This window comes from Phodopus roborovskii, unplaced genomic scaffold, assembly GCF_943737965.1.
Source record: "Phodopus roborovskii unplaced genomic scaffold, PHOROB, whole genome shotgun sequence".
Classification (NCBI taxonomy): Eukaryota; Metazoa; Chordata; class Mammalia; order Rodentia; family Cricetidae; genus Phodopus; species Phodopus roborovskii.
In genome coordinates, this window is record NW_026126407.1 from 35,431,291 (window position 1) to 35,440,753 (window position 9,463).

Consider the following 9,463-nt stretch of genomic DNA (forward strand, 5'->3'; position numbering starts at 1 on the left):
AGTTCTTTGCTTTACCAGATCTTAAAAGCTATCCCACTGTTTTTAGCTCAGTGGTTTGTATTTACAGCTGTGGTTCACTTTGAGGTCATTTTTAACAAGGAGTGAAGTTAGACTGAGGTTTTTTCTGCTTATGGACATCTAATTTGGAATTTGCATCTTGACAAACTCTTCCAGGACATCAGGGTCTGAGAAGCACTGGCAAAGATTCATGGTTAGACAGTGATGAAATGGTAAATAGTAACCCACTCTTTGGGGAAAGGGGCACTTTCTATAATTATAACTGTATGTGTAGACGCAACTGCTGTAGTGGATTTTAAGTTGCCAGCGTTGGGGGAAGATGTACACATATTCAAAGCTGACATCTGCACACACACAGTGAAAGGATGTAAGGAGAGGTCAGAGCTCAGGGACCTGCATATTTTGTAAGAAGCTATATTGTTAAAGACTTACTTTTATGTGTGTGTGTGTGTGTGTGTGTGTGTGTGTGTGTGTGTGTGTGTTTCCAAAGTTGAAAGAGAGCATTGGATCCACTAGAGCTGATGTTACAGGCAGATGTGAGCTGCCTGATGTGAGTGCTGGGAATTGAACTTAGGTCCTCTGGAACACTGGAAGATTCAGCAATCTCTGCAGTCTTATTAGTTAACTTTCTTAATAGTTCTACATACATACATACATACATACATACATACATGTCATGTGAGTGTGCATGTATGTGTGTGTGTGAGTGTGTGTGTGTTGCTTGATTACTCTCCACTTTATTTTTATTGAAGCTAGGTCTCTGACCCCAGAGTTTACTGAGTCTGGGTAACAGAGAGACAGCTTGCTTAGGGATCCCTATCTTTGCTTCTCAGAGTGCTGGGATTACAGACAGTTGCTATGCCTGCCTGGCTTTTATGTGGCTGCTGGTCCTCCCCACTAAGCCATCTGCCACCCCTATTTTTATTCTGGATAATAGGAAAATCTGCCCTTTTTGGAGATAAATACTACAGAAGCAAGCTTGAAAAGACAGCCCAGAGCTGGGGTATAGGGGTATAGTATGTGAGAGGCCCTGAGTTTATCCCTAGGCCTGAACAAACAAACAAACCCAGAATAAAAACAACGGTGTGGTTTAATAATGGTTGCATGTAACAGCCAGCTCTTGAAATTCCTGAAAACTTAACAATAGACTTTTAGAAGCTGGTAGAAACTGGTTGACATGAAGAATCAGAAACAAACACACACACACACACACACACACACACACACACACAGAGAGAGAGAGAGAGAGAGAGAGAGAGAGAGAGAGAGAGAGAGAGAGAGAGAGATCAGCCTCTTGCTGATTTCTCATTTCTCTACCTAGTTAGGAGCCAGGAAATGGGAGAGGATGTTTATGACTTGGGCTGGCCTTTTGATTATCCATTTTCTAGAAAGGTTATTATTATTGCAAATTTCGATGACAAGTAAAACTAAACTCTTTCTTTTGCTAACTCCGAGTAAAGAAAACATATGGGGAGGGCATTAAATGGAGTGTGTGTTTGCTCTGTCATTGCTAATTCATCTTTTCCCATTTTACTGGTTGGAAAACTGGAAAACTGAGCATTTTGCTAAGTTAGCTCATATCCTATAGTGGATATATGTGGAGCCTGCATTTAAAACCAAGACTCCTAAGTTAGTTAGTTTTGAGATAGGGTCTCACTCTGTAGCCCAGATTGGTTGTCAACTCATAGCAATCTTCCTGCCTCAGCTTCCTGATGCTGGGACTCTAGGTGCGAGCTACTAGAGCTCTAGCTCATCTTCAGTCACAGGTCCTACTGGCTTCTCTGTCTCAGATAGCCAATCAGCAAGCAGGCCTGTGTTTGGTGCACCTCTAAGTGTAGTTTGAGTTCTGGGACTGCCAGCTCATAAATAATGGCATGGAGACTTATTAATTATGAGACTTGGCCTTTAGCTTAGGCTTGGCCGCAACTAGCTATTATAACTTAATTAACCATATTTTTAAATCTACATCTGCCACATGGCTTTTTACCTTTCCTCAGTAAGTCATGCCTGACTTGCTCTGAGTCTTCAGGTGAAATCCCCATGTTAGTATTCAGGCATCTGTACCAGCCTGCCCTTGGGGTTCTGATAGGACACACTCTCAGCTGCAGCCACTAAGAGCACCACCTGTGAACATTTGCTGTGTTCCCTTTTAAAGGGCCCTGACTACCTCTCATCCTTCCTCTCTTGTTTTTTTCTCTCCTTCTCTGTCTGTTCCCCCCCCCCTCTCTGCCCTCTTTCCTCTCTCCCCCTCTTTCCTCTCTCCTGTTGCTCCTGTCTCAGGAGATCAGTCTCCCCCTTTCCCTTTCCCCTTTTTATGTTCTTATGATCCCTTTCCCTAATTAAAAAACAAACAAACAAACAAACAAACAAACAAACAAAAAACAAGAACAAAAACAAAAACCCTCTGCTTGAACCCTGTCACATGGTGTCTTTCTTGTGTGCCACTTTTCTTTTGTTTTTGTTTTTTGAGACAGGGTTTCTCTGTATTGTTTTGGAGGCTGTCCTGAAACTAGCTCTGTAGACCAGGCTGGCCTGTAACTCACAGAGACCTACCTGCCTCTGCTTCCCGAGTGCTGGAATTAACCACCAACACCCAGCATGCCACTTTTCTTAAATTACAATACCCTACCTCTCTTCTTCTTCCCAGCAGCTCTCTCTCCCCAGAAGTCTCGCCTATTCTGTCTTGCCCAACTATTGACCATTCAGCTCTTTATTAAACCAATCAGAAGGTGCCTTAAGGAGAGACGCATTTTTACAGTGTTCAAAAAGATTATTCCCTCAGCATCTAAGGGTGTGGCTCCCACATAGACTTTGCAATAACCAAGCCTGGTCACAAAAGGCTCTTACAGGTAAGCAGTGGGTAACTGCTTGCTGAGCAAGCCTGGAGATTCCTTGAACCTAAGGAATGGTAGGAGAGAGCTTACTCCACAAAGTTATCCTCTGGCTTTCACATGTGGCACACACATGTAATAAATAAAATACTAAGATAAAATAATTAAACAGGAAGCCAAAGAGATGGTTCATTGGGTAAGAGTATCTACTCTGCAATCATGAGGACTAGAGCAACCACATCACAAACCCGGCATGATCCTGCCCCTGCCTGCAACCCCAGCATGGATGGGACAGTGACAGAGTGGTACTGTGGCTTTCTGATTGCCAGACTTGTCAAATAGACAACAAACAAACCAACACAACACCTCCCACAATGAGAGCTCCAGGTTTAGGGAGAGGCTCTGCCTCAAAGGAATAAAGTGGAGAGGAAGAAGGGGGACATCAGATGCTTTCCTCTGGCTTCTGTGTGAGTGTGCAGGCACACATGCATGCACGCACGCGTGCGCACACACACATACAAATAAATAAGTAAAAATTAAAACAAACAAGTAAAATAGCCTATGTGTAAAATCAAAAGTTGCACGAGCCATGTGCTCAGGAGTGAGGTAAGTGAAGCTGGGTGGGGGACTTGAGGGTGCCAGAAAAGATTGAGGAAGTGGCCTCGGAATAGGACCTGACAGAGGTAAAGGGACGCAAACAAATGGCACGAATGGGTATTGCAAAGCTAGGACCTGGTCAGTGCTGTAGCCTCGAGGAGGTAGGAGCATGCAGGGTCAAGTGGCAGACCATGGCAGGCCAGTGATGGGGGACAGGAAGAGGAACGATGTCCCCAGTAGCAGAAACCTCAAGAAGCCACAGAGCCTTGGGCAAGAGATGACTCAGTTGATAAATAAAGGTGACTGTGGTTGAGGCTGACAACCTTAGCTTGATTCCAGGGAACTCACACAGTAGGAGAGAACCAAGTCCTAAAAGTGTTCTGTGATCGCCACATGTGAGTGGTGGCATGTGCATGCCCCCCTTCCCCAACGGTAAATAATGTTAAATAAAAGAAGCAATTACAGTAGTCATGGAACTATAAGGGGATGTGTCAATCATACTCTACCCTTTCACCATCAACCATTAGACACAGCCCTTACGAGCTCTCCTCGAAGATGGCCTCTGCCTTCCGCAGTTCCCAGCTTTCTCAAAGAACAGCCAGCAGCATCCATCTGAGGCATTGGCTGCTCAGGATCTGTGCTTTCCCTACCTTTCTATCCTCTCTCTCACTCAGCTAGTCTGTGCCCGCCTCTGGGACTGAAGAAGGACACTAGCTTGGACTCAAAGCAGCCTGGAGGCCTTGTCTCCACCTGTTCTGCTGTTTGAGTTGACCAGATGCCACTGAGGTCCCCTCATCCTCCTCTCAGTTCTAGATGTCCAGTTACTTTACAGAAGAGGTTTGTGGGAGCAGAATTGACAAACCACAAAAATCGCAGAATGTCTGAGCTGGACATAAACTCGGAGTCACTAGACCCAGTCTTGGAGGGAGCTCTGCCACCATACCACTCCTGTGTGGTGCTGTATGCTGGGGTTGGGTGAGAGGTGGAGGGGTAGGGGTGTTTCTTACCTCTCCTTGGGGTTGCCAGGAGCTCCCAAGGTCAAATTTACCTTGTGAGGACTGCATCAGTGTCTCAGGTGATGGGTTTTTACACTCCACCACCTGATTCTGATCTGTGTTTGAGTGAGGACCAGGGCTGAGGCTCACACAACTTCCTAACATCAGAGTGTTGCATTCATTATGTTCTGTGCTGAGAGGTTAGACTGCCTCGGACTGGGCCCACTGTTCTGCAGCTTCTCTACTGGGTGTCCCCTACCAACTTCCTGAGCCTCTTTGTCCTCATCTGTCAAAAGGGTATCATATACGGCTACCTTCCATGTCCGAGAGATCTCATGCACAATGCTGAGCTATTGAGAACACCTGTAAGTACAGGCTTTGACTTGTTATGGCTCTCTCAAGACCTAGCACTCACATAGGTAACCCTTCCTCAGGCTAGGTTGAACAGTTTTACAGCTACAGCAGAAGTGATCTCAAAACCAGTATTGGTATATGCCTCCTGCAGACTTCAGACCATTCTATGGTTTTCCGCCATTCTCAGGGTCAAGGTGCATGTCTTTCATTTGGTATCCCAGCAGCCTTTGAGGTCTGGGCTCATCTGCCTCTTTCTCATCTTGCTTCATCCCATGAGAGAGAGGATGTATTTTATTCTTCCTACCTGCCAAGCATTGTCTCCCTTGGGGCTTTTGTATGTCAACACCCGATTCCCCCAACACGTGCCTTTTCTACTGGCTCCCCCGCCTAACCCCCACTCACTCTTTAGCAGCTCTGTTGTGACTCTCCCAGGGAAGGTCTATGTTGTCAAACTAATCCTCAGCTTGCCACTCATTTTTGTGGATTTATGTCACAGTGGACAATTTGCTTTTATCTGTGTGGGCATTTAGCCAATGTCTGTCACTTGTGTTAGACCCTACACTTACCACAGGCTCCCCAATGCCTAATGTGAAGCTTGTCACAAAGTCACAATTAATTATTTGTTGACTATGCAAATGTGACCAAGTCTAGCAGCTGTTTAGGGGCTACTTTCTGGAGCCCCTCACAGGTCATGAGAGTGGGGGAGAGCTGGTGGGCTGACAAACCTTACAACTACCCAGGCCCAGAACCATGGTTGAGTTGGCCCACCCCAACATCTGCCCCATCTGTGATCTGCTGAGACATATGAAGGGGCCATCCCTGCAGACCCAAAGCTGCAGGATCTCCATGACACAGGACAACAACAGGATATCCTAGAGGACTTCCAGCGGGGGCCCAGTATAGATAGTATAGCAGAAGCCAGAGACCTTGAACCAGACTAATGAGTCATTGCAATGAATACTTGCAAGCAAAGATATATGGACTAAAGGGTATGCTGTGTGACTCACTGTCACGCTACAGCTTCCACACTGAGAGTTTTCTTTTTCTTTTCTCTTAAATTTTATTTGATTTTATTTTGGGGGAAAGGTTGCAAGGGCAGATACAAAGGGATAGGGAGATGAACGGAATGTGTGAAAGCCACTAAGGATAAAAACAAAACAACAAAAACAAACAAACAAACAACAACAAAAAAGTACAAGGACCTAAATGAAAATCCCCAAAGCCCACACACAAGCCTGGCATGTTTGAGCACAAGTATGTCACTCCAGCACTATTGGGGACAGAGACAGGAGGATTGCTGGGACTCTCTAGCCAACAGCCTAGATCCATGACCAGTGAGAGACACTGGCTGACTCAAGAAGGAAATGATAGAGCAGAACACCTGACATCCTTCTGTGGCCACACACACACACACTCACACTCACACACACACACACACACACACACACACACACACACACACACACACACACACACTCGTACTTCTTCATGGGAAGCAGAGGCTGGAATGTGAAGAGTCAACATGCCGGCAGCTTCCTCCAGCCCAGTTCCTCTGTTTTAGAGACCTTAGGCTCCTTTCCTGACTCTACTTTGGAGATAGAAATTAAGATTTGATGCTCAAATTGGATCTGAGATCATCTGGCCCAACCCTTCATTTTGCTGAAACCACAAATGTTAATAACATGGCACAAAACACACAAGGGACCAAAAGACACTCAGGACTAGACCTAATTCCTGCTACAGTGGGTGTTCCTGCACTGCCTCGGGCTGTTTCTGCCACACACAGGGTGCCCCAAACTCTGCTCTGAGTGCAAACGTTAGGAATAGATGGGACTGACTTGATTTCCCCCTCCCCCCTTTTTAGCGCAAGATCATAATCACTCTAAAACCTTGGCTTTGCTTTTGTTTGGGGCTCTGAGTCTAAGGACATGCCTGCTGCAGATGTCTGCTGCTTCTTCCAGTCTCCCGTGGCTTGCTGGAGGTTCGTGTGGTAGCTGTGCGTCCCCTAGTGGCATAAATGAGGATGACATGCAGCAAGGAAGCGATTTCTTGCTATGGTGGTGGGGGTGTGTGGGGTTGGGATGGGTGGGGTGGGAGTGGGTGGGCTGTCAAAGCTTCACTTCAGCTTTGATGCAATCTGTACTTGTAGAACTTTCTTTCCCTTTCCCACTCGTTCCCTCCCTTCCCTTTTCCTCCCTCCCCATTCTTTACTCACGGAAATCCCAGCCCTGTCAGATCCCATCTTTACTGAAACTTTGATTTCTTCTGCATTGTTTTTGATTTGTTAACATCCTATATTAAATATTACTGGCATTGAGTTTTTTTCTTCTTGGTCACTTAAATTTTGTGTGTGAGTTGGATGTCTCATTCTTTCCTGTAGTACATGGAGTACAACATGCATTCATCAAGAGAAGCCTGAGGTCTGTCTTCCCATCTGGGCTGGAAGCTCTCATAATGCTATGATGAGAGTTGGGGTTCTCTGATTTCTCCAGAAGGGGCAGCTGACTTTCAAAGAGTGTACCGGATGAGAGATGACCTTTGGACCAAGGGCCATCTTATGACATAAATATGTGCCTTTCTGTTTCTTCTTCAGTGCTTATATAATGGGAAGACCCGAAGACAGACCCAGGTTCCAGAGATCCTCAAGAAGCAGCCAGGGATAGGATGAAGGGTTAGGTTCTCACCGTGTAGCCCTAGCTGGCTTGGAATTAGTTATGTAGATCAGGCTGTTCTCAGACTCACAGAGATCCACCTGCCTCTGCCCCCTGAGTTCTAGGAGTAAAGGCACTCATCATCATGCCTGGTAAAACAATTTGTTTAAAAAAAAAAAAAAAGGAAAGAAAAAAAAAACGTTTACAAATGGAGGTGTCACTTCATCTCAGAGACTGACCCATCTATGGGGACCCTGGACAGGTCTGTTTGGGTCACAGAGTCCTGCCAGGTTTCTAGACCCTTCCAGTTCCTGTACCATTTCTCAATCAGTGAGAACGATGAAGTAAAACCTGTTTTATTAATATTGGGTTCACTCTCCCAGGACCAAGAGCATTACTTGCTTTTCCATAAGTATCCACCAGGGGGCAGTGAGAGCCGACTGCTTGATAGTTGAGGCTACAGCAGGAAACTCCTGCAATTGTTCTTGGGCTCACACCAGCCTCTTCTAAGGAGGCTTCTTTAGCTCTGCACGCTGAAAACAGGGGACCAGGGTACACTTATCTCAGTGCTATTTACTCCTGTCAGCAAGCATGCAGGGATATCCTGCTCTACTCACTGAGCAGTAGGATCAGTAGAAGGATCAGTAGAACAGTAAAATGCCCAGATTCATTCATTCATTCTTTCTTTCTTTTTGGTTTTTCGAGACAGGAAGGGTTTTGGAGGCTGTCCTAGAACTAGCTCTTGTAGATCAGGCTGGTCTCGAACTCACAGAGATCCGCCTGCCTCTACTGGGATTAAAGATGTGCACCATCACGGCCTGTCTAAATGCCTAGGTTCTTGAAAGACTGTACGCATGCTCTGAGAAGGTTCAAGGTTACCCCTTCTAGGCGGTGGTGGCACAAGCCTTTAATTCCAGCACTTGGGACATTGGTGGATCTCTGTGGCTTGAGGTCAGTCTGGTCTACAGAGTGAGTTCCAGGACAGCCAGCACTACACAGAGAAGCCCTGTTTCAGTGGGGAAAATTATCCCTATATTAATGTCACACAATCTACATCCTGATAATAACTTTTTTTGAGACAGTTTCACCCTCAGCCTAGACTGACTGTGAATTCAATGCAATTCTCCTGCCTCAGCCAGCTGAATGCTGGAATTACAAGTATAATCTACCATAGTCAGGGTAAATCCATTTTCTTTTTTTTCCTCCACTAAAATAAATTTCTTTTTTACTTCATTTTACATTTCAACCACAGTTTTCCCTTCCACCCCTCCTCACACTACCCACAGCTTCCCCTCTAGCACACCCCCAGCCCATTCCTCCTCATGGGTAAGGGCTCCCATGAGGAGTCAATATAGTCTGTCTCATTAGGTTGGGGCAGGGCCCAGTTAAATGGAAGGAACTTGGCTATGCCTGTGAGGGTCTGTGTGATCTTCTGGTTTCAAGAGTCTCTTCCTCCCAACATCTCAATTTTTCCGGCCTCCTCAATCCCTCAAGTGCACCCACTCATCCCAGGGCGGGGGTGGGGGGTGGGGTGGGTATTGTACCTGCAGGTAGATCATTTTGCTTGGGGAACAATCCCTTCACCTTCTCCCATTGACCTGCGTCCTGCTTCAGGATTCAGCTTTTCCATGAACGAAAGGTTTCTGATTTATAATGCTTTGGCCTAAGAATTTTTAAGTTTATGATGGTGCACAAATAACACACATTCAGTAGAAACCACCTGGACTTTTGATCTTTCCTCTCACTGATTATGTGTAGAACAGCTGCCTTTGCAATTCAGGGCATTGGCAGTGGGCGACCGGTCATGGTGAACAACTGTTCTTCCGTGTGCTGGGTGGCTAGACCCTGATGTGCACTGTTGAGTGTATATTTAGCTGAACAATATTCTAAACTTACTGTGTTTCACACATGATTCTAATGTAAGTCGAGGAGCACCTGTTGTGGCTTGAAGGAATCCCTGAGAGCTGTTGGAGACAGAGGTGGGAGTGGTTTGTTCCTGATCTATGCATAGTACAGG